Here is a 398-nt window from a genome sequence, read left to right as displayed (position 1 = left end):
CGTACATTGATGACATCCTTGTGGATGAAACCATAGTGCCAGCAACGGAGGTCATAGGCCACCTGAAGAAGTTCGGACTGGTCGCCAAGCCACCAGAGGCTATGGAAGTAGGCGCTGCACTGGGCCTCAAGCTACGGAGAGACAAGGCCAGTGCATTGGTGTTTCGGCGTGGGAACGAGATCCCTGAACTGGGCACCAGCGTGAGTAGATGGGAACTGTTCTCGGTGTGCGGGAAGCTGGTGGGACATTACCCGGTTGCAGGATGGCTTCGGACAGCATGTAGCTTCATCAAGAGACGAGCCGAAGGAGCAAAGTGGAATGACAGAGTTGGGGAGAAAACGACCGACATGATGCAGGAAGTCTTGGTCAGAGTGAGAGCAGAGGATCCAGTGAGGGGC

This window comes from Octopus bimaculoides, chromosome 9, assembly GCF_001194135.2.
Source record: "Octopus bimaculoides isolate UCB-OBI-ISO-001 chromosome 9, ASM119413v2, whole genome shotgun sequence".
Lineage (NCBI taxonomy): Eukaryota > Metazoa > Mollusca > Cephalopoda > Octopoda > Octopodidae > Octopus > Octopus bimaculoides.
Note: the sequence above shows the minus strand (reverse complement) of the source record.